Raw genomic sequence first — 23,634 nt, 5'->3', positions numbered from 1 at the left:
CCAGGGGACACCTACGAATAACCGTGATCTCCATTTCACAAGACTCGGAGGTCAAACATCGTGCCCGAGGTCAACAGCCACACCAGAATTTGAACCCACATCCTGTTCAGCACCACGGCTTGCCCTAACTGGGAGGTTCGCGCAGGATCCCCAGTTTAACCTCTGCCTATGTCCTGGTTGGCTGCAAAAACAAAAGAAAACAAAGCCCAAAACACACACATGCATAAATCAGTAGGACATCTCTGATGGAAGGAATGTGAATCCTGCTTTTTGTCCTTTCGTAAGGAAAAGACAGAATCGCAGAGCCCTGGTTCACAGAGCTCTGTCAGCTGCCTGGGACCAGGACCTATCGGTTTTTCCAGGAGCATGCCCCATCACCACCAGACGGTTCAGACAGGCCCCCCCCTTCCCCTGGCTTCTGGGCTGCCCCCCACCACTCCTCCAGTCTCTTTTTCTAGCCAGGGTGGGGCCCCTGGGGCTCATGGCCTCGGGCCCAGAACTTGCCTCGCCTCCTTTCTTGGCAGCTGCTAGCCATCTCTGCAGTTTTTGGCCTAGTAAAACCCTTTTTCTGCCTGCCCAGGGGAGAGTTTTGATTGGCTTCAGCTGGGATGACCTCATCCTCTCCAGAATTTGGGGATGTTCCCATTTTCCACTGCTCCACCTTCCTCCGCCCCCGCCCCAACCCGCCCAAGCTGTGGAATCCCCCAGCCTCACTGGAGAAGGCGAGCATGTGCCCTGGATTCCTGCCCTCTCCCCACCCTAGCGCTCCCGCTCCCCCGGGCCGTCTTTGCTGCCCCCCCCCCCCGGCTTTGCCCCAGCCCCTCCTGCACATTCCCTTGGCCCTCAGATTCTCCTTTCCCCTCCGCGGGCCCCTGCCCTCTTCCCGGGGCTTATGGGAAACTGCATTATTTAAAATAATCATCTTACCCTTGTGCCTGCCCTTTTTGGTCTACATTATCTAATTTAATCTTCACAATGATCCCGTGATATAAGGATTCTCCGGTTTACGGGTGAAGAAATGGAGACTTAGCTGATGTAACCTACTCCAGACAATCTGTTAGTGTGGATGGAGTCGGGGTCCACACGTAGGTGTGTCTGGCTCCAAGGCCGCGACAGAGTGCTTGTCACGTTGAGAGACGCTGCTGGCTGTGCTCACATGAGGGATCCCGCCAGCCACACATCTGGCTTCCCTGGAAGGCTCAACAGCAGACCCCATTAGCTCTACCTTCCAAACGTTTCCAAAATCTGGCCACGTCTACCGCAGCCCCTCGGCTGAGCCACCTCTGCCTCCCACCGGAATTTACTGAGATCCCCCACCTAATGGGTCTCCTGCCTTCACCCTCCCTGGCCGTTCTCCACACAGCAGAGTGAGCCTTTAAGGTGTTCCCTCTGATCATGTCTCTCCTCTGCTCAGAGCCTTCCAGTGGCTCATGTCTTAGAGTCAATGCCAAAGTCCCCACAGTGGCCTAGAAGGCCCTCCACACCTGCAGTCCCATTATTCCCCCACACATGACCTCTGATTTCACTCCTTACTGTTCTCCCTCTCTGCTGCAGTTCCACCAGCCTCCTTGCTTGTGCTTCAACACGGACAGCAAGCTCCTGCTTCAGGGCCTTTGCACATGCTGTTTCTGCTGTCTGAAAGGCTGACCCTCAAATAGCTTCATGACTCAGTCCCTCACCTCCTTCAGGTTTTGCTAAAATATCACCTTTTCAGTGAATCTTACCCTATTCGCCTTATCCCCTTTGTCCTGCCCAAACCCTCTCCACTCCCTGCTTTTTCCTCCCTATAGTACCATCACCCAGTGACATTATTTTACTGATTTATTAGGTAATTATCTGCTCCCCCTGCTAGAATGTAAGCTTCATGAGTTTAAACACTTTTCTCTCTTTTTTTTTAACTGCTATATTTCTAGTGTCTAGAACAGCACTTGGCACATAGTAGTTTCTCAATAAATCTTTGTGGAGGAGAGGGAGGGAGAAAGATGTTGGTCAGCTCATTTCGAGTGGTGCAAACAGAAGGGAGTCTGGACAGGCCTCTGAGCATCCTGGCCAGATGTTGGGAAAGCTCAAGTTTGGGGCCCATCCCCCAAATAGAAGTAACCTGTGGACACTTAGTGCTGCTTCTTTGCAGCTTCAGGACCAAACTTTGACTTGAGTCCCTGGAGAGGCCAGTCCCAGGGCAGGCTCTTGGGAAGCAGACTCTGGGATGGAATTGAGTGTGGGGGCTCGTGAGGGCGTGCTCTTCAGGGCAACACCCAAGGAAGGGAGGGGCAGGAAGCTGGAGTGACTTGGAGACGTTGAGCTCTGATTTAGGCCCAAGGACAACCTCGGCAGACAGCACGAGACTGGAACTAACATAGCCCCTAAGAATTGCCGCGTAGTAGGCTGAAGCTCTGGGCCTTTATACCCCAGCCTCAGCCGGTCACCGGCTGGGGGCCTGGCCTCGGCCTCGTGATGCTCTCTGCAGGGAGGGGCTCCCCACAGCTGGGGCAGCAAGTGCTTTCTGAAGGGGGGTCCGGGCGCACGGCCGTGCCACCACAAAACCCTCAGTGCGCGTCTGCCTTATTCACTGACGACCTCACCCACCCGGAGGGGTCCCTGAGACCCCAGAAAGGAGTGAGGTGGATCCCAACAGTACCCCGGTCGGGTGTGACGCAGTCCAGAGCTGGCCATCGTCTGGCGAGAGAACCAACCAAGACAAAGTCTAAACTGGGGCTATACGGACGGTGCTTTTTTAATTAAAAGAAAAAAAAAATTGCGGGAGGGGAACACTCCTTCAGTAGAGCAGATGTCCGTCCGTCCCTACGTGGAAAAAAAGACTTGAGCCATCGGCGTGTCCCTCCAGGAGAAAGCATAGAAAATAAGAGATTCTACTTAGGAAGTCCTCGAAAGTGGTAGGTGGGCTTTGTCCTCTAGAGTCACGGGTCCCATGTGATAGATGTGTCCTACAGGAGAGAGGCTGGTAGCCAGGAAGAGCCGGGAAGGAGGCAGCATAGGGTTTGGCTAAGAGCTGGCATCAGACTGTCTACGGTTTTGAATATCGGCTCTGTAACTCTTTGGAGGGGAGATCTTCAGAGGCGACTGGACTGAACTGTGTCCGCTTCTCTCCCCCAAGACAGGTCCTAACCCCGATACAGAGAACGGAGTCTTGTTTGGAAATAGGGTCTTTACAGAGGTGATGGTCAAAATGAGGTCATGAGAGTGGGCCCCAGTTGAATACGACCGCTGTCCTTTTGAAAGGGGAAATTTGGACTCAGGCGCGCACCTGGGGAGAATGCCGTCGAAGATGAAGGCAGAGATTGAGATGACGTAACCACAAGCCACGGAACGCCACGGATTGCGGGCAAACGTCGAAAGCTAGGAGAAAGATGCGTGGAACAGGTCCTCCCTCACAGCCCCCAGAACCAGCCCTGCAGGCACCTTGTTCTCAGACTTCCACCCACCGGAACCAGGAGGCAAGAAATTGCTGTTAAGGGGCCCGGTTTGTGATGCGTTGTTACGGCAGCCGCAGCAAACCAATATACGGTAAGTCTCTTAAGCTCGCGGATTCTGATTCTCTGCTTTCTCACCTATAACACGGGGATGATACTACCTCTCACAGCTGCAGCAATGACGTACGATTAACCATCTCTGTCGTAATTCCAGGCACAGAGCGCGCCCTTTCTATGTCACTGGTGGCGGCTCTTAGGCGTGAGAGCAGCTCATGGCCAAGGTCTTTTCCTACGCCTGATTTCCCCCAGCCATCCCTTTCTTGTCACTGTCCCAGATGAAGACAGCCACCCAGCAGCGGGTTCTGTACACTGACTGCGGTCACTTACAGTTACTGCTGCTGGGTGGTCCGCAGGAAGGAAAGGATGGGAAGGCCGGACTTTAGAGCCCGTGGCAGCCTTCCTACGGCCCGCGTTAACCCGATGCTGATCCCTGCCTTGTGGCTTTCAGTACGCAGACGTGAAGGGAGGAGAAGTTGCCAGATCAGACCTTCCAGATATTTAAAATGACTTCCGGGTGCCCGGGTGGCTCAGTTGGTCAGGTGTCCAACTTTGGCTCAGGTCATGATCTTGTGGTCCGTGGATTCAAGCCCCACGGCAGGGTCTGTGCAGACAGCTCAGAGCCTTTAGCCTGCTGCTTCAGATTCTCTGTCTCCTTCTCTCTCTGCCCCTCCCCTGCTCACACTCTCTCTCTCTCTCTCTCTCTCTCTCAAAAATAAATCAACGTTAGGGGCGCCTGGGTGGCTCAGTCAGTTGAGCGTCTGACTTTGGCTCAGTCTGTGATCTCACAGTTCACAGGTTCGAGCCCCACACTGGGTTCTGCGCTGACAGCTCGGAGCCTGGAGCCTGCTTCAGATCCTGTGTCTCCCTCTCTCTCTGCCCCTCCCCCCCTCACACTCTGTCTCTCTCTCTCTCTCTCTCAAAAAATAAGTAAATGTTAAAAAAAAATTATAAAAAAACTTCTTAAAAAGATAAACATTAAAAAATCAAAATTACTTTCAAAAATAAATAAGCAGAGGGGCGCCTGGGTGGCGCAGTCGGTTAAGCGTCCGACTTCAGCCAGGTCACGATCTCGCGGTCCGTGAGTTCGAGCCCCGCGTCGGGCTCTGGGCTGATGGCTCGGAGCCTGGAGCCTGTTTCCGATTCTGTGTCTCCCTCTCTCTCTGCCCCTCCCCCGTTCATGCTCTGTCTCTCTCTGTCCCAAAAATAAATAAACGTTGAAAAAAAAAATTAAAAATAAATAAATAAATAAATAAGCAGGAATGAAATGAAATAATAAATAAAATAAAATAAAATAAAATAAAATAAAATAAAATAAATACAAGACTTTCAGTAGAGCATCATTATCGAGAGCAAATAGACACTTAAATCACACCCCTTATGCTCAGCGCTGATCTCCAAGGAGTAATCTTGAACATCCCTGTTTGTTTCAGAGAAAGGGAAGTCATGAGATCAAGCATTGCCCCACTTCTAAAGTGGAAAGTGAACATAACTATCGTCAGTTAAATGTGTACTGTTTATTATAGCTAACCTACCTTGCCTTGCTATGTTATAAAGGTTGTGAAGTTGTGGGTGTTGTTTAATATGTGATACACACACTTAAAAGTTCATTGCAGGCCTTTATATAATCAATGTGATGTGTGTATTTTGTAGGGCCTGGAAAATAATTTTACTCTTTTGAATAATTGTGGAGATTTATAGTCACTATGGCATTGGTCTTATGGTATATTTTTTGGCTGTATTTATGATTCATTTGTTTAGGAACCTCCAATTGTAACGTTATTCCTTTTGGAAGATTTTCTACTTCTCCTTGACACCTTAAAATGTATCTTTCTTTCCTCTTTGCTTCTACAGCTTGTGTTGTTAATTTTGTATCGTAACAACATCTACCACAGCTAAAAGCTTTTATTGGGGGGTGGGGATTGTGAATGCGACATATGCTTATTTTCTTAATTTCAGAAAAGATAGCAGAGTATAAAAAAGCAAATAACGTCTCCCAGAATCACAACCTCTTAGAATATTTCCTTCTTGTCTTTTTTCTCAATCTGAGCATAAATAAGTAGTTCATGTGTAAGAGGAACAGGGGGGAGTAGAGAGCTGTGTCTGTGGCAAAACCGGGACAGGTGTGGGCTTCTGTAGGGAAGTGGTGGGGCAGCTGCCAGGGGCTGATGCTCTAGAAGGAGCGAGGAACCTTCTGAATGAGGGCTCGTCCCATGGGGACAAGTGGTCAAGCAGATGTCTTTGCCTTAGTGAGTGAGCCCTCGTCATTAAAGAAGGGCCGCATCTGAATATAATAACCTAGCTCAGCCTGAGAGCTCAGAACCTATGGAATCAAGTCTGGGTCATGTGGGGAGGGGGGTGGGGAGGGGTTCCTGACGTGGTCCAGCCATGTCAGGCATTGCAGAGTTGTTTCACTGAAGAACAGGTCCTAGACCTGCTTCATCATCAGCCTTAGGTGCCCAGCAGGGGTGTGGTACATATTACACCGGGAAGAGGGGGAAGCGATCATGGAAATCACGTGTTAGCGGCAATGCCTGGACTTAGACATGAGCCCCATGGGAAACACCCATGGGAAACTTCTAGAAACACTTGGTATGAGCTCGCAGAGGCAGATGGGAGGAAGAACATGCAAAACTCAGGTGCCTTTTGCCGCGATGTGTTGCTTCATGACTCTAGCCAGACAGTGAGACCGCTGAGAGCACAGTCATGTCATATTTAACTTGACTCCCGTCACCTAGCTCATTGCTTGCCTGGCATATAGTAAGTGCTCGGGGCATGAAATTTTTGCTGATTAAATATCCTCTTTTAAATATCTTCTTTTTGATAATCTGATTTATGACATGGTTTCCAGGAACATGCTATGGTTAAAAATGAGACTCCCTGACCAGAAAAATGAAGTCAAGATGCTGCTCACAAACTTAGCATCAATGAATCTTGGCATTCCCTTCCCCCAAATTCTCTGGCTCCCAGAAACCCATTACGTTCAGAAGCACTGGGATTAGAAAAATGCTGGAGTTTTCCATCAACGAATGCCCTTGAGCCCTGACACTTTTCCTCATTATTTAAATGGATCTAGGAATAGAAGAGAGACCAGAACCAACCAAGCCACCTCCTCAGATGGACAGGAGCCTGGAGACCTGGCCTTTGTTTTACTGGTGAACTGGGTGTCAGCCACGTGTCTGGCACTGTGCTGGATATCCCAGGGGTTCTAGACAAACAGATCTCAGCCCTTGTCCCTGGGGACTTTGTCACTAGCGAGAGAGATTACTGTTGCAAAACCTCTGTACCACAGAGCTGTTCAGGGCAGTGTGCAATCAGGGAGCAATAGCACAGATGAAGTGGCCAGAAGGATCTAGTGAGACAGAGACCCTGGGGGCCAGAGGCAGGAGAAGACTTGGTGAAGAAGGTGGGGAACGAGTGGGCGTGGAGGACAGGTCATCTTGAGGTTGAGAAGGAAGTCAACTAGCAGGGTTGCCCTCCAGCTCTACCCTGTCACGCTGTGTGCCCTTAGGTTAGTTATGTCACCTGTCGAAGACTTAGTGTCTATAAAATAGTTCCTACCTCGCAAGGCTGTTGAGGAGTAAATGATATGCACAAGGTGCTTAACAAAGTGCCAGGCCCAAGATAAGCACTCAATAAATGTCAGCCATGGCTTTTGTTATCAAGAAGAGTGGGTGAGGGGCGCCTGGGTGGCACAGTCGGTTGAGCGTCTGACTTCAGCCAGGTCACGATCTCGCGGTCCATGAGTTCGAGCCCCGAGTCGGGCTCTGGGCTGATGGCTCAGAGCCTGGAGCCTGTTTCCGATTCTGTGTCTCCCTCTCTCTCTGCCCCTCCCCCGTTCATGCTCTGTCTCTCTCTGTCCCAAAAATAAATAAACGTTGAAAAAAAAAATTAAAAAAAAAAAAAAAAAAAAAAAAGAAGAGTGGGTGAAATTTGGAGACGGCTAGGGATTGGGAGGCCTGACCAAGCTTCTGGAGTAGTTCAGTTCTATTTATTTATTAAGCACCAACTATGTACCAAGCATTGTGCTTGGCTCTGGGGTAGTGGAGACAGGGGCCCTGCCCTTAAAGAACTGACAGGCAAACTGGATACAACAAATAGGCAACACTCCCCGTTGTGTTCCCCACAATAAAGCAGGGAGTGTGTAGGGTCGGAGGAGGTCATGTGGCCAAGGCTACAGGAGCCCTTTCCCAGGTGGAGGATCTCAGCTGAGATCTGGGTATGAGCAGGAATTAGCCCACGGGTAGAGGAGGGCCGGACAGGAGAAGAAAGGGAGAGTCTTGAGCAAAAGGAAGAACATTTCAATCATCTGGAGAGTTCAGTCCATTCAAGCCGCTACAAGTCAGCTCAGTGTGTCTGGATCCAATTAGATGGGGAGGGAGGGAAACCGGTCACCAGGGCTCTGAGGCCAATGGAGACCCTGAAAGGGAGGGCCATAAACTCACTGGTGCCTTCCGAGGATTACCTTAATGCCCAATGGGAGGAGACAAGGCCAGAGGAGACAGACCATGATATTTTGTGATCATCCAGGTGAGAGACTGGGGTGGCCTCAACTAGGGTGGTGGTGGAAAAGGGGACAAGGGGACACATTCCAGAATTACTTAAGAGCAAAAGTGACCGCAGCTCTTTCTGCCCCATGGGCCCTGCCCCCGTGCTTTAATAAAGATCACCTTTTTCGCACTGAAAAAAAAAAGTGAACCCTGGTCCTCGGGGATCTCCCACTTCCACCACACTTACATCAGGCACGTGAAAGACAGACACGTATAGACCACGCCAGATGAGTAGCAATGGAGGTTCGCAGGACACTGGAAGGGTACAGGAGAGGGCTCAGCAAAGGCTGACAGACAGGGCCAGGCCACAGGTAGAGGCTCCTGCCAGAGGTGATAGTGGTGGCCTGGGAGCCACTGGGCAGGGTGTGGACTTAACGCTGGTCCTCGGGATCCCAGCAGGGTCACACTTGATGGTATGGGTTGTAGGAGCCTTTGGGGAGCCCCCCCCCCCACAGAGGGAAGGTGGGAACGGAAGTGGAGTACAGAAGGAAGCAGCTGCCTTCAGGGTTCATCGGAATGGGCGGGGGTGGGGGGGCGGGGAGTGGGAGCCCAGAAAGGCAGATGTGCTGCTCTGGGCCCAGGGGAGAAAGAGGAGGAGGAGTGAGCAGGAGAAACTTCGCAGGAAGTGACTAGGCTGATGGAGGGAAGGAATCCACTGCAGCTCGGGGCATGAGACTGAAGCTGAGGCCCTGTCCAGACGGTGCGGCCAGAACCAGGGCACTCGGTACCCAGCACAGGGAGGTCAGTGCCACGGCTACCCTTTCCTGGGTGCCTGCTGCCGCCAGACCCAAAGCCTGCAGACGGGCAGACATCGTGACACCATTTCCTCCTCACCACCGCCACCGTCCATGCTGTTGTTCCCCACTTTACGCACGCGGCCACCGTGGTTCAAAGAGGCTAAGAAACTCACCAGGCGCGCAAGTGATGGGAAGCCGTGAATTCAACACAAACCTTGAACGCTATGTGAGGTAGGGTTGAGCATTAAGTCCATGGATGTGTATAGAGGACATGGAACAGTGCCCGGGACAGAGGGGGCATTTTCCAAGCGTTCCCCGTTATTATCATGTCGGGACACAGCATCAGGCCCTGGAGATATTGTGGTTAACAAAACGAGAGATTCCTGCCCCCGTGGACCTTAGCGTCCCGTGAGGAAGACAGACGTAAAGGAAAGATGCAAGAAAACATAACACAGATCACAGGAAGTGCCAGGAAAGAAAATGGACTCTATGTTACAAAGTGCCCAGTTTGACCCCAAAGCCCAGGCCGCTGGACCACGAAGGGCTGAGGCATTAGTGGTCGGGGACTGGTTCTGATGCAGGACAAATCATGGTGGCACCTCCACAGCAGGGTTCCTTTACGGGAAGAAGCAGAGACAGACTAGAGCAGTGGTTTTCAAACTGTTTTAGCTGAGGAACCTTTTATTTAAACAGGAGCGTAAGCATAAGCCAAATCCAATGAGCAAACAAACAAACACAAGCTCGACTGCTCTGACTGAGGGCCAAACTGCCCCCCCCTGCCCCCCCCCCCCCGTCTGCCTTTCCATTTCCATTCTCCACAGCCCCAGAGGGGCTCCACCAAATTCCCAGCAGGAACGCCATGGGATCAGAATAGGACTTAACATTAAATGAGCACTTACCGACAGCTATCATGACTTACGCTGTCTCATTTCATTTTCTTTTTTTTTTTTTAATTATTTTTAACGTTTATTTATTATTGAGAGACAGAGCATGAGCATGGGAGGGGCAGAGGGAGGGGAAGACACAGAATCTGAAGCAGGGTCCAGGCTCTAAGCTGTCAGCGCAGAGCCTGACTCGGGGCTCGAACTCACAAACCGCGAGATCATGAGCTGAGCCGAAGTCAGATACTTAACTGGCTGAGCCACCCAGGCGCCCCTCATTTCATTTTCTCCATGACCCTATAAAGTCATCTTTTTATAATGAGGAGCCTGAGGCTTAAAGGGGTTGATAACATCAACCAATCAATGGCTGCTTAAAAGAGCTGCTTGGCGGTCACGGTCTGGCGCCTGCCCAGCTGTGTAGCCCCATGGCTGCCACCCCCTCACACACACTCACACGTACACACCCACACATACACCCACACATACGCTGCAACCACACTTCCTTTCTTTAAATCACAGGTACCCATCTCGCATCCCCGGCCTCGGCACACGCTTTTCCATTCTTCAACCAGTATGTTAGTCTCTTATTGATTCTGTAACAAATGATCACAAACAGTGGCTTAAAACAACACAAATTGTCTCATACTTCTGAGGATCAGAAGTCTCCAAAGTGGGCCAGCAGGGCTTTGCTCCTTTTGGAGGCTCGAGGGGGAGAATCCATTTCCTTGCCTCTTCCAGCTTCTAGAGGCTTCCTTGGCTCACAGCCCCCTTCCAGCAACGCCATCACTTGACCTCTGCTTCCATCTTCACATCTCTGACTCTGACCCTCCTGCCTCCTTCTTATAAGGCCTCCTGTGACGACATTGTGCCACCCAGATAATCCAGGAGACTCACAGCTCCGCTCCTTAAGAGAATCACAGGTTTCTTGCCCTGTAAGGTAACACATTCCTACGTTCTGAGGATGAGGATGTAGACATCTTTGGGGGCCATTATTCAGCCTGTCACACCTCATAACCCCACACTCATTCTTCACACCTGAGCTTCAAGAGCATGTCCTCAAGGAAACTGTGTCTGACAGCCCAGAGGAGACCTTCTGGAGGTGGGGGTCTCACAGCAGCCTGTGCCTCTGCGTCACAATGCTCGTCAGAGTCACAGTTTGGCGTTTGTTTGGACCTTATTTGATTAAGGCCATGACTCAAGAGTGTGGGGAGCCGCTTGGTTTTTCCATTTGTGTTTTCAACAGAGTCTGGCACACAGAAGTGGCTCGATTAACATTTGCTACATAAATGGATGAACAAATACAGGACCCTGCCCGAGGCAAGTAGCAGAGGCAGGATTTGAACTCGTGCAGCCGTTTTACAGAATCCCATCTTGTAAGCCTTGCACCCTCACAGCCTTACCTGGCGCAGGCCTGCCGCGGGGCTCAGGCGCAGGGGGCATGTGAAGTCACCTCCAGGACATCCCAACCAGGTCATGTGGCTGGCGGGCCAGACCACGCCTGAACACCTCCGGGGGCACCAGTCTGACGTCCAGTGATTTAGGACATGGGGTGGGGGTAGGGTAAGAGTTCCGTAAGCCCTAGCCACGTGGGACTGGGGGCTACGGAGGGACGGGCAGCCGCTGGAGAGGCAGCAGTGGGGGGGTGGCACGAGGCAGGGGCGGAGGGGGAGCCCGTGGGCACGCAAGCGGGAGGAGGGAGAGAGAGCCCAGGGCAGCGCCTCGGGCAGGCCCACGGGGAGAGGCTGAGTGGGGGGGGGGGCGATGCCAGCGAGGAAACGAGCTGTCAGAAACTCGGAGGCGGCGTGGGAAAGTGCAGTGTCATGGAAACCAGGGGAGCGAGCAGGTCCATCCGGGAAGAGGCGGCTGCCGGAGCATCGGCGCCGCGGGGCGGGAGCGGGAGTGGGAGGCCCAGGGCCACCTGTCCTCGCGGGGCAGGCGGGCTCGGTCGACCTTCAGCAGGGTGGTTTCAGCAGAGGGCAGGGGAGCCGGAGGCGGAGGCGGAGGCCTAGCGGCTTGCAGGGTTCCGGAGGCAGCAGCGGACCAGACCGCCCGTTTCCGGATCTGGCAGGGGGAGCGGAGGGCGGTTGCTAGGAGGGGCGGCGGCGGGACGGGAGCGCGCGTGTGGGCGCCTGGAAGCGCCTGGGAGGAAGCAGTGGAGAAGCGAGAAGGAGGACACGTCGTGGGCGTGCACCCGGCTGGACGGGAGAGTCCGAGCATGAGTCAGCACCCGGGGCGCTCAGTCCGTGAGAGGTGGGAGCCGCCCGGGCACCGAGACCGGCTCCTGGCTCCCGCCCGGGTCAAACCGGCATCGCGCTTGGGGCGGGGGAGCCAAGCTTTTCTCCCTGCAGGTGCGAATTCAGGTTGCTTTAGAGAGGACGCTGGAGACCTGGGGCTCAGGCCCCTGAACGCAGAAGCCCAGCATAGCCTCCTGCTCAGAGGCCGAGTGCTCCCCAGGTTCTAGGAGACCTCAGAGGGCCCCACGCCCTGGGCTGGGAGCCTAGTATGAAGCCACTGGGGAGGGACTGGATGGGAGTGTGTAGTACCTCCTGCCCCACTCCTCTAAAAGGTTCTAGAACTGCTCTCCCCAGCCCAAGGGATCCGACAGCCGTATGTTGAAGACGTGAGCCCAGTTTTGCACTTTCCACTCCTTTGGCGGGCTGGTGAAGCCTATGGACGTTTTCTCAGGATAAATGCGTAAAATATATCAAAATACCAACAACATCTTTCACAGAACTAGAATAAATCTAAGCACAGAAGACCTCGAATGGCCAAAAGGATCTTGAGAAAGAAGAACAAAGCTGGCAATATCACAATCCCAGATTTTAAGATATACTACAAAACTGTAGTATTCAAAATAGTATGGTACTGGCCCAAAAATAGACATATAGATCAATGGAACAGAATAGAAAGCCGAGAAATAAACCCGTGCTTTTATGGTCAATTAATGTAGGACAAAGGAGGCGAGAATATACAATAGGGAAAAGATAATCTCTTCAACAAATGGTGTTGGGAAAACTGGACAGCTACATGCAAAAGAATGAAACTGGACCACTTTCTTATGCCATGCACAAAAATATATTCAAAATGGATTAAAGATCTACATGTGAGATCTGCAACCGTAAAAATCCTAGAAGAAAACACAGGCAGCGATTTCTTTGACATTGGCTGTAGCAACTTTTTCTAGATAGGTCTCCTCAGGCAAGGGAAACAAAAGCAAAAATATACTATTGGGACTACACCAAAATAGAAAGCTTTTGCATGGCAAAGGAAACCATCAACAAAATGACAAGCCAACCTACTGAATGGGGGAAGAGATTTGCAAATGATATACCCCATAAGGGGTTAAAATACGAAACATATAAAGAAATGATACAACTCAACACCAAACACCAACACCAACACCAACAACAACAACAACAACAAAATCTTATTAAAAATGGCCAGAAGGCCTGAATAGACATTTTTCCAACGAAGACATACAAATGGCCAACAGATGCATGAAAAGATGCGTCACTCATCATTAAGGAAACATCACTCATCATTAAGGAAATGCAAATCAGAACCACAATGAGTATCATCTCACGCCTGTCAGAATGGCTAGAATCAAAAAGATAAGAAATGACAAGTGTTGGTGACAATGTCACCCTCCCCAGCTGTTGTTGGGAGCACAACTGGTGGGAATGCAAACTGGTGCAACCAATTTGGAAAACAGGGTGGAGGTTCCTCAAAACATTAAAAATAGAATTACCATATGATCCAAAGAAAATGACAACTCTAATTTGGAAAGGTATACACCCCTATTTTATTGCAGCATTATTTACAATAGCCAAGATACAGAAGCAACCTGTGTCCATTGATAGATGGATGGAGAAAGACGTGAGATATATAGATTAGATATAGCTACACAGATACAGATATAATGGAATATTACTCAACCACAAAAAAGAATGAGATCTTGCCATTCACAACCACAAGGATGTACCTAAGAAGGTATAACGCTAAGTGAAAAAGAGAAAGACAAGTGCCATGATTTCACTCATGTGAAATTTAAGAAACAAAATAAACAACAAAAAAAGCTGAACAAGAACACAGACTCTTAAATACAGAGAACAGACTGGTGGTTGCCAGAGGGGAGGTGGGTTGGGGGGGTGGGTAAAATGGATAAAGGCGATTGAGAGTACACTTATGATGAGTACTGAGTACTGCACAGAATTGAGTTATTATATTGTACACCTGAAACTAATATAGCACTGTTAATTATACTTCAATTAAAAAATACTCAAAATGCATAAAACGCATGGGATTACAAAAGAAACCAATTACATTGAGAATCAGTTATCACACTATATTTTGAAAATCAAACTTCTACTATCACAACTAATGTGCTTCTTTATCAAATGCATTAAAGAACGAGATCTAGTGACAGGCCCTGATGTTAGAGTAGCAATAAACACAAATGACATTTGGAGACATCCCCAAAGCTCTAATGTGATATGCAAATGTCTGTGATTTCTTCTGGTGACAAAGTCACAGATCCCATGACTATCATGATCACTGCCTACAGTCATAATGGAAGGAAAGTTCAGTTTTAGGTAGAGCCTCATGAAAATAAAGATATCGTTTTTGCCCACTCACGTTCGTGGATCCCCTGAATTCCATCCATAACCTTTAGAATGTTAAGAGTTTCTGTCTTGTAGCAAAAGTCAAAAGCCCCAGTGCCCACAGGGGCCAGACGGGTGGCATCACGAAACAGTATGGAATGGCTGTGAACTTGGCGTCCAGGAGAATACACCCTCCTTCTAGGGGGAGCAAGACTGCTCAGCTCCTCGTCCCGCCCATCTTCACATTTTTAAGAGATACCGCAGCAAACACCAAGTTTTATGTGAGTTCTCCTAATTTTTAAATGTTAGCAAAAATATCCACACTTTAAAGGGTACTTTGGGGGCCAAGTATAACATAGCTATTGGCCAGATGCATACTGGAGATGCTGAATTTTGGATCCCTGCTGCTGGGGTCCTTTGTGGGGCCGGGCCTCACCCTCCAGGTCTACAGTCTTCCATAAGAAAATAAGGGATCAGGGGCGCCTGGGTGGCTCAGTCGGTTAAGCGTCTGACTTCAGCTCAGGTCATGATCTCGCGGTCCATGAGTTCGAGCCCCGCATCGGGCTCTGTGCTGACAGCTCAGAGCCTGGAGCCTGCTTCGGATTCTGTGTCTCCCCCTCTCTGACCCTCCCCCATTCATGCTCTCTCTCTGTCTCAAAAATAAATAAACATTAAAAAAAGAAGAAGAAAGGAAAGAAGGGATCGTATGTACCCCACAGCTCTGGTCTAAAAGTGTACTTACTAGGCAATAACCCCAATCCACAGTAAAGTACCACATTAAAGCTAGCAATTGTCAACTGCCACCTCCCCGCCCCCCCCCCCCCCCAGGGACCGACAGTGTCAGAGCTATGTTTTCATGTGCACTCCTCTACCACGGGAACCCTACCACAGGAGCTGGATTGGAACCAGAAGCTCTGAGTTTCAGTCTTAGCTCTGCCACTGATCAGACTAGTGACCTTGAGAAGTCATGACTCTCTTTCAACCCCTACGGGCTCTCCTCTACAAAATGGTTTAAGGGGTTAGTGGCACATCCGATGTTGTAGGTTGCTGTCCACATGCAAGGAGTACTGGTTATTTCTGCCCAATTTCTTTTTGTTCTCCACTACGGTCAGCTGGGTCCCTGTGAGGTGAGGGTGTAAGAAATGAGGGAAGCCGTGTTTGTCCCAAAATGTAGCATAATGGACAATATCTGTCAAATGCCTAAAGCAAGAGTATACCAACGCAAGGCAAGGCAATTGCCTGACTTATTCAAACGATAATCACTCTGGAAAGGTCCAGGGATTGGGCAATTACCTCGATTTTTTTTCCGGCGGCACCAGAATCTGGGTGTTTTGTAGATTTAAGAGGGGAAGGGAGAGAAACTGCAGACTTGAGGGATGCTGGCTGCTTTCATCTTGCACACACTGTGTTAGGCTGGCTCCCGGGGGTCTCACTCTCATTTTCACATAGAGCAAAGGGATGCTCTGAGCTGCTCAGCAGCAGGTTCTCAGGGGCTGGGCTGTGATGGGAGCTGGGAAATGAGACTGGGTAAGATTCCTGCCACCACACTGTCACATCAGAGCTTTTTTAAAAAAAAAAAAAGAAGAAGAAGAAGAAGGCCCTGTGGTTCTGTGGGAGTTTTGCCTGCATTTTCCGGGTAATTGCCTTGCCTCCGCCCTCTGTGAGCTGGGCTGTGGCAGGCGCTCAGGCTGGGGGAGGTGGCCAGCGTCTGAGCCTCCTTCCCTGAAGTCAGGGGCAGGGCTGCCTGGGACGGGATAGGGGACCCGCATCCGCCTTCAGGGCAGCGTATGAGAATGAACTAGGGCCCTAGGGAAGCGGGGTCACAGGGGCACAATCCATCCCAGAGGCACAGAGGGAAACCAGGAGCCACTGTTGGCAGATGAAACTTCCACGAGCCACCCACAAGAGGCAGATCCAGTAAAGACTGAGGGCCGGTGCTCTGAAGGCAGAAAGCTGGGTTTGAGTCCCGGCTGTGCCCTTGGGTAGCTTGAACTTACGCAGGTACTTAAATCTCTCTGCAGCTCTGAGCACCTATCTGCCTCACGGTTTGTGGTGAAGATCAACACATTGATTCAGGGAAAGCATTGAGAGTGGCCAAAAGGAAAACAGAACAAAACAAAACAAAACTGTGTTTCTTCTACACTCACAGAATACTTCTGACACCCAACGGGTGGGGATTTTCCAACCGTTCGGACATCCACTGGGTGTCCTGTACTTCTATTCCGACACTAACTGCCCCGAGTTAGGGTTGAGGCTCCTGTCCCACAACACTGCACCCCTCCCCCCACTTCAGATGCCACTGATAAGTCCCAGGCTGTTACCTGTACTCTGACCAAATGCCTAGAAATGGGGCTCCCCCAACCCCATCTTCGGGTTTATTTGTTATAATGGCTCAAAAAAAAAAAAAAAAAACTCAGGGAAACACCTATTTATTTACATTTACCAGTTTATTATGCAATGATGAGCCACCAGATAAAGAGGTGCCTAGGGGCGAGCTATGGGAGAAGGAACGTGGAGTTTCCATGCCTGCTCAGTGCTCACCGCCCTCCCAGCACCCCATGTGTTCGCCAGCCCAGAAGCTCTCCAAACCCCATGCTGTAGGGATTTTTATGGAGGCTTCATCACGTAGGCATGCTCATTATTAATTAAATCTCTAGCCCCTGTCCACTCCCCAGAGGATGAAGGGTGGGACTGGAAGCTCCAAGCTTTAATCAGGCTTGGTCTTTCCGGTGACCAGCCCTGATCCAGGAGCCCACCCAGAGCTGTCTCGTCAGAGCAAAAGATATTCCTGTCACCCCGGAAATCTCAAGGGATCCAGGAACTCTGTGTAAAAATACTCCTGTAACTCCCATCACTCTACAAGGGATTTAGGAGCTCTGTGTCAGGAACCAGGGTCAAAGACCAAATATTACAACAAAAGATGCCTCCAGCACCCCTCTCCCTCTGGACGTCCTACTCTGTACCAGGAACTGAGGACAAAGACCAGATTTCTTAGTGCACCACAGTGGCCCGTGCAAAGGGCTTAACAAATGGTAGCTCTTATTATCCGAGCAGAGGCATCCCTTGCGGTCTCTAATGAGGCCCGTGGAGACATCCCTGCAAAACCTGGGAGATGCTTGTGTTCCTGGTACCCTATTTGGAACCTGGTAAACCTTTACTTGTCCGTAAAGACTCGGTTCAAGTGACACCTCCTCTGTGACGCCCCTTTCCCATGCTTATTTATAAATGCATTTTACTTATTTATTTCATGATTATCATTTTTTAATTTCTTGAAGTTTATTTATTTATTTTGAAAGAGAGAGAGAGAGACAGAGAGAGACAAAGAGCGTGGGGGAGGGGCAGAGAGACAGAGGGAGAGAGAATCCCAAGCAGCCTCTGCACTGTCAGTGAGGAGCCCAACGCGGGGCCGATCCCAGGAATGATGAGCTCACGACCTGAGCCGACATGAAGAGTCAGATGCTTAACTGACTGAGCCACCCAGGTACCCCTATTTTTTTTAATTTTATTTTTTATTTTTTAAAATTTACATCCAAATTAGCTAGCATGTAGTGCAACAATGATTTCAGGAGTCGATTCCTTAGGGCCCCTTACCCAGTTAGCCCATCCCCCCTCCCACAACCCCTGCAGTAACCCTCAGTTTGTTCTCCATATTTACGAGTCTCGTCTATTTTGTCCCCCTCCCTGTTTTTATACTATTTTTGTTTCCCTTCCCTTATGTTCATCTGTTTTGTCTCTTAAAGTCCTCATATGAGTGAAGTCATATGATTTTTGTCTTTCTCTCACTAATTTCACTTAGCATAATACTCTCCAGTTCCATCCACATAGTTGCAAATGGCAAGATTTCATTCTTTTTGATTGCCGAGTAATACTCCATTGTATATAAATGCCACATCTTCTTTGCCTATTCATCCATCGATGGACATTTGGGCTCTTTCCATACTTTGGCTATTGCCGATAGTGCTGCTATAAACATGGGGGTGCACGTGTCCCTTCGAAACAGCACACCTGTATCCCTTGGATAAATGCCTAGTAGTGTAATTGCTGGGTCGTAGGGTAGTTGTATTTTTAGTTTTTTGGTGAACCTCCAACTGTTTTCCAGAGTGGCTGCACCAGCTTGCACTCCCACAGGTGTGCCTATTTTTACATTATTAAGCGATCACTCTATGCTAGGATCTATGCTGAGCACTCCACATATGGTCTCATGCAGAGGCAGACTCAGGTTTTGTGGGCCCTGACACTTAAGCAACTTAGGAGGCCTTCTTTTTTTTTTTTTTTTTTTTTAATTTTTTTTCAACGTTTTTTAATTTATTTTGGGACAGAGAGAGACAGAGCATGAACGGAGGAGGGGCAGAGAGAGAGGGAGACACAGAATCGGAAACAGGCTCCAGGCTCTGAGCCATCAGCCCAGAGCCTGACGCGGGGCTCGAACTCCCGGACCGCGAGATCGTGACCTGGCTGAAGTCGGACGCTTAACCGACTGCGCCACCCAGGCGCCCCAAGGAGGCCTTCTTTTTAAAAGGGAGTGAAAAATTATCCCCAAAAATGACCTTGTGAACAAATAGCTAGGGCTTTGGAAGGAGCCTGGGCAAGTAAGGGCCTTGACGTTCAAGCTTTGTCAGATTCACAGTAAACTCCTCTCTAGTCTCATGTAAACTCCACAGTAGTCAAGTGAAGTTGGTAAGAATTGTCCCCATAAGTATCTCCATATCCAGATGTTGACAGGGAGACTCAGAGAGAAGTCATTTGCCTAAGACGGTGCCCTTGGTCACTGTACCACACCGGCATTCCCTGCTGTCCCGGATGGGCAGGGACTGTCATCAGTCTCATCCCCTCCATTGCAGGGCTCACCCTGTGAAAACATGACACTGTAAACAGGAGTTGCCCAGCTGCCTCCACTATAATGTCAGTGTTTGCATGGGGGGAGGGGTGGTCCATAGAAGGCACTCAAAGGCATGTTGAATAAATGCACACACTCTACCTTTTTGTGCCCTTGGTCTCCACCAACTAATCTGTTTCATGCTCATGGGTTCCCAGCCCTACCTTAATGTTTTGGATAGAGTTTCTAGGGAGCAGCGTGGGGCGGGGGGGGGGGGGGGAGAAAGAAAAGAAAAGAAAGAAACCTTCCTATAGGGCCTAACAGGGCTCTAGAAGAAGATAGTCAATTTATACATTCAATAACTGTTTCTTAGGTACTGTTCTAAATAAATATCCCTGCCTCCAAGAAGACTGCATACTACTGAGGAGAAATACACTGTAACGAAATAAATAATATCATAGCCTGGCAGATGCTGATAAGTGCTATGGAAAAAAATAAGGCAGGAAAGGAGATCAGGTTTGCTGGGGGAAGGAGGGTGTGTGGGAGGTCCTCATGCAGAAAGTGACACATGAGAAAGCTCTGAAGACGGTGAGAGGGGGAGTCATGTGGCCATCTGGGGAAAGGCCTTCCCAGCAGAAGGAACCACCAATGCAAAGGCCCTGAGGCAGGAGCATGCCTAATGAGTGAGAGGAATAACAAAAAGGCCTATTGTGAGTGAGGGGAAAATAGCAAGAGAGGGATCAGTAAGGTGACAGGGACCAGATGAGATAGGTACTATGGGCCATCATGAAGAATTTGGACCATACTCAAAGAGAGATGGGGGACTGACTTTTATTTTGGAAGGATCCCTCCATCTGCCAAGTTGAGAAGAAACTATAGAAGGCAAGCCTTGAACGGGGGAGACCAGTTAGAGACTATTCCAAGAATTCAGGTGGGAGATGGCTGCAATTAGGACAGGTTTGGTGGCTGTGGAAGATGAGAAGTGGTGGCCTGTTTCCGGGTGATTTTGAAGACAATGACAACAGGAGGTAGGATGTGATGGAAAGAGTGGAATAAGTCTGACTCTGAGATCTCTGGCCTAAGGAACTGGAAACGTGGGGAAGTCTAGGGGAGGCAAAGCTTTTGGGGATAAGATTAGGATATGAGATTTGGACACGTGAAGCTTGAGATGGTTTTTGAAGTCAAGTAGGCAGCTGGATACATGAGATTTGCATCGGGGGAGACCAGGTGGAGAAATAAAATTGGGAGTTGTCCACATATGGTTGGCGTTCAAGGTCATGAGAATGAGTGAGACCACCAAGGGACTGTGGACAGAGAAGGGGGCCACGGTCTGACCTCTGGGGCTTGCCAGTGCTGGGTCAGGGAGAAGGCGCAAACCCCCAGGTCACGGGGACACCCGGAGAGCGCGGTATCCTGGAAGCCAAGACAGTGTTTCTAGGAGGAGGGAGTGATTATCTGGACTCAGTGCGGCTGCTGAGTCTGGTAGATGAGAGGAATGATCACTGAATTAACAACACGAGGATCTTCGGTGACTTTGTCAGTAGAAGTTACTACGGAGTAGTGGGGAAGGAAGGTGGCCTGGGGTGGTCTGAGAGAGAAGCAGAGAGAGACCATGTGGAGAGCAGGTACAGACCACTCCCAAGGAGTTTTGCTATGAAGGGGGATGAAGAAATGGACAAGAGCTGGTGGGAGAAGTGAGGTCAGGAGAAGTTTCCTGAGGATGGGGGAAGTAAGGGTATGTTTCCACGGCGGTGGGAACCACATAGTAAGGAAGTGATGGCGCAGGAGAGGAACAGAGAATTCGGGAGCAAAGGGCTCCAGTGGGCAGAGGGTGACGATGGGGGCACAGTGGGAGCATTAGCCTAGGAGGGGAACACCCAGACTGGCAGACAAGAAGGATGGAGTTCTGGACCCTTATGCCACGTGAGGGAAGACAGGGAGTTGGGGTGTAGGAAGGAACTGAAGAAGGCCGGGTATGGGGTGTGGCCATGAGGCAGACAGCAGGAATGGTGAGAAGGTGATGGCTTCAGAAGATCCGGGTCCTGATGGGGCAGGAGAATTGTTGGAGATTGTGGAAGACCCTTAGCTGGTCCCCAATCCATTCTTTCCTTCCTCCATAACTATAGAGTCCTGCTGTGCACATTCCTGCCAAGGGAAAAACCCTATTTCCCAGCCTCCCTTGCAGCTAGGTATAGCCATGTGACTAAGTTCTGGCAACAGAGGATGACAGCAGTGAAGCGTGCAAGTTCCATATTGCTTGCACAGAAGGAATTTGTTTGTCCTGCACCTGTACCCTTCTCCCTTTCTGGAATGTTGACAAGCGGTGGCCTAGCTCCCAGCAACAGCAAGAGCAAAGCACGAGGCAGGGCTGCTTGGGTTTTTTTTTTTGCTTGTTTTTTGTTTTTTGTTTTTTTGTGCCTCAGACCCCTCTGGCTGTCTGGAGAAGTCAATGGATGCTTCTCAGAAGAATGTTCTTAAATTCATAGAAAAAAATCATAAGATTACAAAGGAAAACAGCTATATTGAAATACTGTTGAAATATTAAAGATTCGGCCTAATAGTACATATTACTAACTACCCTGCTTTCAAAGTAATGGCAATCAGTATAAGTGGGATTTCCCAACATCTACAACAACTAAGTGTGATACAAAAATATCTGTGGTTTCTGTCAGAGACGAGGTCGCAGGTACCACCAACACTCCTGTGTTTGTGGCCTGATGTCATGATGGAAAGAAATGCTAATTTTCAGGTACACCACGGTGGAAATCAAGAAGTGATGTTTTCTCATGCAAGTTCAGACAGCCCCCGAATTCTGGCCAGCCCTGTTTGGAGCCCAGGTTTAGAATATCAGTCTCTGGGGATGGTAGAACCACAAGCCTGAAAACTCGCCTTCAGGAATGACTGCTTGAGGCCGAGCCACGAGCCACGACGAGGAGGTGTGGGGGGGGGGGGGGGGGCTGGCTGCTCTTTGAGGTAAAGTCCTGCCTCATTTACACAATCGTCTGTTGGGGGCTTTTTGTTACAGCAACTTAACCTGCACCCTAACAGAGAGGCGGAGGGTGACTAAACAATTTTCAATGCACAGCTGCATGAGTCAGTCGATTGCCTTGTCCCAAAGCAACCTGAAACCCAGCTGAGGGCCTCCGGACTCCCCGGCCTGGGAACGCAGCGAGTCCTTTTCATTTCGCCATGCACCTCCTCAAGCCCAGACGTGGGCTGCCTCACGTCCCACCCCCATCTGGGCCTCAGCAAAGTCCACCTGTTTCCTGTTCTTGGCCTGGACAGGCTGTGCCCTGGCCTCACCCGCCGTGACTGGCTGACAAAAGAGCAGCTGTCGCTCGCTCCCCCCCCCACCTCCTCCACCCCCTCCCTCCCTCCCAGGCAGGGACACACCCCGCCAGACCTCGGCAGATCCCTGACTACAGTTAGCAGGAATGTGGGCGGAGGACTCGGGTTGGTTGGGGCTGGGACTGTTGGCAGGACCTCAGGACTCCGAGAGGGTCTGAACTGGGGCTGACTGCGCAGCTGGAGCAGCAGAAATGCCCTTAAAAAGGGAAAGGAGAGAGATGCCAAGGAGAGAGCCGATGCCTGTGCCAGGAGCTTAGAAATCTCAAGAGGTGGGCAGAGGGAACGAAGTCAACAATCATAATGGCAGGGGCTATCATCGATTGAACACCCACTAACGGTCAGGACTGTTCTGGTGCTTTCCACAAGTGGCCTCTTTTAACCCTCACAAGTATTTACTGCACTTTACATCTGGGCAAACTGAGGCTCAGAGAGGTTGAGGTGCCTGCCCGGGGTCACAGAGCCAGTGGGCTACTGACGGTTCAAACCTCCTGTTAATAAGAAGGACTGGAGCTAAGCATGAAGTGTCTCTTCCCTGGGAAAAAAGGAGGACCAGCCTTCACTTTAGAAATTCCTGCTGTTCTGGGTAAATGTGTGGGCTTCACAGGAAAACGGCAAGGCTGGCATCTCCAGGGAAACTGCTCTGTGTCCCCGGGGTGGTATCGGACACCACGTGATAGCCGTGCTGCGCTGTGGGATGATGATAGAACCAGAGCCAGGAGCCCCGGGCCAGGCCACTACCAGGGCTGGTCAGCCTGACCATCCTTGCCCTGGCACAGCACAGGCTAGACACGACTCTGTCCTGGCAAAAGGCCACAGCGATGGCCTGCGGAGTTCCAAGAGCCCTGAGGCAAGGAACGAGATGGTCCCAGACTCTGTGAGAGGCCCTGATTTCTGGGGAAGGGTGAAGCTAAAGGAGCGCCCGCACAAAGAGCTGCACTGTGGGGTCAGACAGACCCAATGTGTCCCAGATGTGTGGACGCATCTTTCCGCACCTGCAAGGGACAGTCACCGTCCCGGCAGCATTGGTGTCAGCTGGATGACTCCATCATAAAGGGACAGTGAGGAGAGCACGGGGCACACCGTGTCCTCTACGTGGCCGCCCTCATCACTGCGTGGAGAAGGCCAGAACAAGGTGCAGCAGCCGTGAATCCTGAGAAACAGGTGAAGGCTCAGGGGGAGGTGGGCAAGGTGACCCCCGCAGAACGGACCGCCT

At 50.4% G+C, this 23,634-nt stretch overlaps 1 long non-coding RNA gene across 1 annotated transcript in view; it reads right to left on the bottom strand.

The window, feature by feature from the left end:
* LOC115506373 overlaps positions 1 to 11,749 on the bottom strand; it is a 31,482-nt gene extending 19,733 nt beyond the window's left edge. The window contains exon 1 of the long non-coding RNA XR_003966340.1: positions 11,057 to 11,749. This is a non-coding gene — a long non-coding RNA (uncharacterized LOC115506373). The remainder of the gene's footprint in view (positions 1 to 11,056) is intronic.
* Positions 11,750 to 23,634: the final 11,885 nt, after the last annotated feature.

The sequence above is a fragment of the Lynx canadensis genome, chromosome F2 (assembly GCF_007474595.2).
Source record: "Lynx canadensis isolate LIC74 chromosome F2, mLynCan4.pri.v2, whole genome shotgun sequence".
Lineage (NCBI taxonomy): Eukaryota > Metazoa > Chordata > Mammalia > Carnivora > Felidae > Lynx > Lynx canadensis.
Note: the sequence above shows the minus strand (reverse complement) of the source record. Positions and strands in the feature narration are given on the sequence as shown.